This window comes from Betta splendens, chromosome 9 (genome assembly GCF_900634795.4).
Source record: "Betta splendens chromosome 9, fBetSpl5.4, whole genome shotgun sequence".
Lineage (NCBI taxonomy): Eukaryota > Metazoa > Chordata > Actinopteri > Anabantiformes > Osphronemidae > Betta > Betta splendens.
The window spans coordinates 5,990,136-5,996,135 of NC_040889.2; positions in this window are offsets into that span (position 1 = coordinate 5,990,136).

The following is a 6,000-nucleotide window of genomic DNA, read 5'->3' on the forward strand; positions in this document are numbered from 1 at the left end:
ACTATCTTTTATATTGTTTACCCTACCGAAGCCTCGAGTAGAAATTTTTTGTTTTTCGTGGCTCATGTTCAATCACAATAAAGCATCCTTGATTGTTGAAATTGTAATTAATTCCAATTAAAGGCTTGTTGTACTGTATGTGAGATTTGTTGGGTTTAGTTGTGTAAGGTCTTAAATCTTACCTTGTAAAGTGCCTTGAGATAAATCTGTTGTGATTTAGTGCTATAAACATAAAATTGAATTGAAATTTAATTCCTTTACAGTAAAGTCTGACTAACTACATTTAGATCAAGATGGCTCCGCACGTGTGGCAGCAGGCCCTGTCCTTTTGTGTCCTTTTCTTTGCGTTTTTTTATCTTTCCTTGTTGTTTTATATAAATCTGTATGGAGTCGTGCAGCAAAGGGTACTTTGCACTTTACTTAATTACTTTTGCACTTTGTTGGATTATTTTTTGCCAACTTTTTGAGGCAGCATCGGGGGACCATTTAGGACGCTGCTCCATTGTTTACACTTGGAACCAGCTGTTAGCTCTAAACCTGAGTTTCTTCACAAAGCCAGAGATTCCAGCGGAGATACGGAGGAAGCGACACTGCTGCAGAGCTGGAGTTAGGCACACGGAGAGGAAACGGAGGTACAAGCCATACGTACCATCCGTCATTATGGGAGACGTCCGCTCTCTCTTCAACAGGCTGGACGACGTAACGACGCTAATGCATCTGCAGCCTGCTGTGTTACAGTTTGCTTATCAACCAGGCATCGGGTGCATGATGCCATCATCTACCTGCATCATCGGGCCCTGTCTCACCTGGAGTCTCCTGGGAGCACTGTGAGGGTCATGTGCTTTGACTTCTCCAGTGCTTTTAACACCATCACTGCAGAGGAGGAAGCTGGGGGCGGCAGGTGTGGACCCACATATGGCTGCTTGGACTATCATCTACCGCACAGACAGGCCACAGTTTGAGAGACTGTGTGTCTGATGTGGTAGTCTGCAGCACGGGTGCACCTCAGGAGACGGTGCTCCCCCTTTTCTGTTCACACTGTATACATCAGATTTTAAATACAACTCCCAACACTGTCACCTGCAGAAGTGTTCAGACGACAGTGCCATTGTCGACTGTGTATTGGGGGGAATGAGCAGTAGTACAAGTCATCTCTGTGTGGGCTGGTGTGAGAGTAACCACCTGATCCTTAACACCGGGAAAGAAAAGGAGTTTGTGCCTGACTTCAGAAGGCCCCCTCCACCACACACACCGGTGACTCAGACATTGAGACTGTGGACACTGTTAAATACCTGGGTGTTCACCTCAACAATAAACTGGACAACACAGATGATGCTCTGTATAAGAAGGGCCAGAGTCACCTCCACCTGCTGAGGAGACTGAGGTCCTTTGGTGTGTGCAGACAGCTGCTAAGGACTTTCTATGACACTGTGGTGGCCTCAGTAGTCCTGTATGGAGTTGTGTGCTGGGGGGGCAGTACAGGCAGAGACAGGAAGAGACTCAACAAGCAGGTTCAGAAAGCTCTGTTCTAGACTGCACACTGGAGTCCATGGAGGAGGTGGTGGACAGAAGGATGTTGGTCAAACTAACATCTGTCATGGAGAACCCCTCCACCCCCTGCACCACTGTAGAGGCTCTGAGCAGCTCCTTCAGCACTAAACTGTTACATCCACAGTGCAGGAAACAGCGCTACCGCAGGTCATTCCTCCCCACAGCCATCAGAATGTACAACAGAACACTGTACCTACAGTAAACAGTTTATTCAATTCCACTCGTTGTTGCTGTTTGTTGTCTGTTTTAGCTGCTGTTCTATCCTTGTTTTTATACTTGTGGTAGTTGCTGGTTATATTATCATTTGCCGTGCAATATGAAAATTATTGCTTGATTTTTTTTACAAAATATTTTACTTGATTTTACTTATTTGATTATGTTTTTTTATTTTTTTTCCTTGTAGAGTTAATACCGCTGCTGTCCGTTGTTATGCTGTTATTCCATACTATATTTCTATATATATACTATATTTCACTTTCCCCCGTAAAGTGACATTAACTGGTTTTCTAAACCATTTGTTGCGATGCGTCCTGATCCTCACATGGCTGCAGGACATACATTCCTGCTAAGTCCGAACTGCTCACAGACTGGTGGCAAATATCAGCTTATATAATTATTGCTCTTCTCATCCTCAGCTTGTCGGTGCAGGGTCTGTTGTGTTGTTTAAGGAGGCGTCTGGCAGCCAGAGACGTGCTAACATAAAGTCACATGGGCTAAACGCTGAATGCTACCGACTACATATTTATGCAGCAGGAGGATTTTCTCCACCAATGGTTCCTCACTGATCCAGTGACTGACAGGTGAAACAGCAGCAGAGACACAGATGCAGCAGGAGGCATTTACTGAACTGCTGCTGGTTCTGATGCTCCTTTAGCTGCCAATGATTTTGTAGTAGGTTCAGGATATCAACCTCTTTAGAAAATTCAAGCAGACACAGTTTTGAAGTTCAAATCAATAGTTGTCAATTTATTACATATGATAAACCAATAATCACAATAAAAGATAGAGAGGAGGCAGCAGAAGAAGACCACCTGGATGAGTCCTTCTTACATAAGGGATTCTTGTGAGAGGTTGAAGAGGCAGCACAAATGCTGACTCCAGCATACACCCTGAAACTCAGCCACCGTGGTCCACTTTTAAACACCATGGCTATCAGCCTTTGTTGCAATAAGGCATGAACAAATTCTAGATGTTTACTCAACGTTTACATGTGATCTCCTAGAACATTCTGGACAGAATCACAACAGAAAAACGTTTTCCACAGGCATGAGTCCTACTAGCTTAAGTATTTTTAAACTATTATTAAACCAAATCCTTTAAAATTACTTGCACAAAGTGCAAACAAACTTCGCCAGCTGCTCTACAGCAACATCCTCTGTCCTTGGACCCTCGACTCGGATGAGGAAAACTCCCAGAAAAACCTTTACCAGGAAAAAAATGGAAGAAACCTCAGGAAGAGCAACAGAGGAGGGATCCCTCTTCCAGGACGGACAGTCTGATGTTCTGTACAGCACAATTTGTCCCAGAAACAAAGGTCATGGAACAAATAATTTAGTTAAGTGTTTACATTATTCAACAAAAGGTAAATAATTCTTACTAAAACATCCAAATATGCCAATGTACACCTGTATGATGACAGAACCACTCATATTTACAGGTTGATTTTTAATTTGTCACAGTTTGTAACTGGTGGTAACTGATTAATTTAGAAATATATAAAAAACAGTCTTCGGAAACATAGCTTTCATCTCCCAGAGTTCAGGCTTAGTCGTGTATCATCTTCTTTCCTCTCAAGCCATTCACAGCTGTGTGACCTTGTTGTAGACTGATGTGGTGGCAGCGTAAGTCCAGCTGGCCTAGTTCAGTCAGCTTCTGCTGAAATATAATAATAACAAAATATGTAGTAATAGTACCTATCAAATCATATGGTGCATAAATTATAATGTAATCCACATTCCTTTAAAGGTCCTCAATTTTGCTTGATTCTGGTTTTAAAATATTAGCCCTGGATGTCTCAATATGGTCTAAATCTCCTAACTTGTTTGTTTGTGTGTGTGGCTTCATGCGCTTTGACAGTGCAGTACCAATGTGACACAGAGGACGTCGTACAGCGCAGCTTTTCTGTAAGTGTGGCTCCCATCAATGAAAAATGAGGAATGAGGTCACACAGAGCTTCTAAATCATCTTGTAACACTCTAAATAACTCATCGATATTACGATCTGAGTAATAGACCAACACATTATCAGCATACATCACAATCTCAGCCCTTTGTAAAATTTCAGGAAAAGTATCAGTATATATACAGAAGAGCAGACGACTGAGGCTGCTTCCTTGTATTAAGCCACAGTCTTTGTCACTTGATAGATAATCACTGTAGTACATAGTTTGTTTACTCCAAAACAGGTAATGTTTAATCATAGAACAAGCTAATTCTGAAAATTGATACCTATGTTTTAATTTGCTAAGCAGCAAATCATGAGAGATGATCCTGAAGGCATTACTGAAATCTAATTTCACAGCTCCTACTGATTTATGCTTGTGCAGTTCTGGGTACCACAGGTCTGTCAAATATTCCAGAAAAGTTTCTGTTGAACAACCTGGTCTGTGAGCGAACTGATGCTCATAAACAACTTGTTATTTATAAAGTGCTGTTTAATCTGACTGAACATAATGTCCACAGTAATACTGCTTAGGACTGAAAGCAAGTTGACAGGTCTGTTGTTGCAATCTGTCTTCCTCTGTGTCCACTGAGCTGGAAACACAGCAGTACTTAAGCATTTGTTGATTATCTCACATATCGCCTCAGCTTTGCGCCTTCTGATAGAGGCGTCATTTATCAGATCTGAATTATTGTCAGGGAGTGCTGATAAAATATTTTCGACCATTTCAGTCTCAATTGGTGTAAAAACTCTCTGTATTACATCTTAGAAATCTTTCAGTTCGTTGCCTGTCAGACTCCTGTTAGTTTTGTCCATTATATTTACAGTGAAGGATATGAGGTTATGATCACTAAAGTAAATGATTGTTGAGGTCAAATTAAAGCAAAGCTCTGGAACATTTGTATGGATGTGATCGATACACGTGATTGTATAATGTTTCTTATCCACTCTAGTAGGAATCTCAATGATTTGTTTCAGACACTGTTTTGAGAAAATGGACTTTGAAGAGTTTGAAAGGCAATTTATATTGAAATCCCCCAGTAAGAAAACACTTTTTTTTTCTTTGGATATAGTTTTAATTAAATCCCTGATTTGATCCAGAAACCTCTGACTGGCTCTCGGCGGTCTGTAACAACAACCTACTAAGATTGGTTTAGCATCAAGCAAGTGAATCTCAGCCCAGATGATCTCCACATCAGACTCTAGGTCTTTCCGCTCATGAACTTGAATTTTGTTTTGAATATAGAGAGGTACCCCTCCTCCACGTTTGCCCTCTCTATCCTTTCTGTACAATTTGTAACCATTGATCTTTAGATCATTGCTACAAGAGTTTAACTTGGTTTCACTAAGAGCCAGCACATGTATCTGTTGAAGTGTTAAAATGTGAAAAATGTTCTGGCTGGGTCTTTTTTCTGAGACCATTTATGTTTAAATGAGCTATAGATAGTTCTTTAACCAAAGAACAAGCCATTGTTAAAACAAGTGTTACATGAATAAATTATTTTGTTTTTTGGTTCATCAGTATTCATTGAGTTTATCTGAGAATGTTTAGATGAGGACTGTTTGTTTTTGGTAATAATTTTCACAGTCAAAACTTATTTGCATCTTCTGGTCAGCTGAATCATGTTTAGTTATTCTTGAGATAAATGCAACACCAGATCTGAACAGTAGAGAAGTGGTTATGCAGTAAAAGTAATTGATTAAATACACAGTCGTGGCCAAAGGTTTTGAGAATTACATAAATATTGTATTATAATAAGTTTTTATAAGAGCAATTTTCATATACTCCACAATGTTATATTTCAGTACATCACAGAAACAACTGAAACAAAGATCTAAAAGCAGTTTATCAGGTAACTTTGTGAAAACTAATATTTGTGTCATTCTCAAAACTTTTGGCCACGACTTTAGGTTACACACACATAAAGACATTCTTCAACTGAATTCAGACAAGACAAATGTAATTATTATTTTGCTCACAGTGTGACATTATTTAATCAGATAGTTATTTTAGATTTCTTAATTCTTCATATAAATGAAAGTGATGCAGTAAAGTTAATCCACAGGTTTGTTTCCTCTTGGTTGCAGTGAAACAACCCTTACACTGGACAATATGCACTGTACACTTCCAGTCGTATGATATCAACACATCCCCTAATAACTTTAAATCACAAGACTTAAGTAATGAGTAACCACCTTTTAATTTAGTGTCTTCTCACTTTGAAAGCACAGCAATGACTCAGCTACAAAGATGTACGAAACCATGAATGCAACCACTATTGACAGTTG